The sequence below is a fragment of the Penaeus monodon genome, chromosome 28 (genome assembly GCF_015228065.2).
Source record: "Penaeus monodon isolate SGIC_2016 chromosome 28, NSTDA_Pmon_1, whole genome shotgun sequence".
NCBI lineage: Eukaryota > Metazoa > Arthropoda > Malacostraca > Decapoda > Penaeidae > Penaeus > Penaeus monodon.
The window spans coordinates 27,994,754-27,995,457 of NC_051413.1; the positions used below are offsets into that span (position 1 = coordinate 27,994,754).

A 704-nucleotide genomic window follows, 5' to 3' on the forward strand; every position below is an offset into this window, starting at 1 on the left:
CTGTATTTCAGCCACCAAATATCCTATACTGTTATCAGAATATGATTACAGTTTTGTGACATTTTCCTTTTTTACAGTAGAAGTAAATAATATAGGGATTTTAACAATGGTATCAAAAAGAATCAGTTCAGTCATGATCTATAAATGGGTTTGGGGGAAAATGTCAAGAAGTGATAAGGCTAGATTAGTGTTTTCCTGAGCTTTATTCAACTATGTATTCCTAAAGGTTCTGTAATACAAACTCTATAGACTTCTCAGTAATTTTTACGCGTTTCTGTATAACATCACCAAACCATCAATTATCCCAGCATCACCGTTTTTACCACACTAATTGTCATCACCACTTCAACAGCACCACTTATCTGGTCACCACAGCCCCTTACAACCTACTCCACCACAGATATCACCAGCCCACCCACCTTAGGGGTTTGTGTACCTCATTTTGGGGGTATGTGTACCCAATTTGGTAGATGATGTACCATGGGGTGAGATGTGATAATGAAGGGCACAAATATCAGTAAAATGGGTTACGAACCAGAAGTTCTGTTACACAAAAATCATGCAAGGAGTCAATACTAAAGTTAGGTATGCCTACCCTCACACCAGTCACAGAATTGTCTGTTATAGACTACTAACATTCTTCATACCTCTTAGGTCTAATAGGCAAGTGTGTTTTTCTTAATGACTTGACAAGAGTAGTTAGA

General features: G+C 37.6%; 1 protein-coding gene across 4 annotated transcripts in view; it reads left to right on the forward strand.

Annotated features, from left to right (window-relative positions):
• Positions 1-704, forward strand: part of LOC119591460 (iduronate 2-sulfatase-like) — a 12,581-nt gene that overhangs the window by 8,528 nt on the left and 3,349 nt on the right. The gene's annotated exons all lie outside the window — the stretch shown is intronic.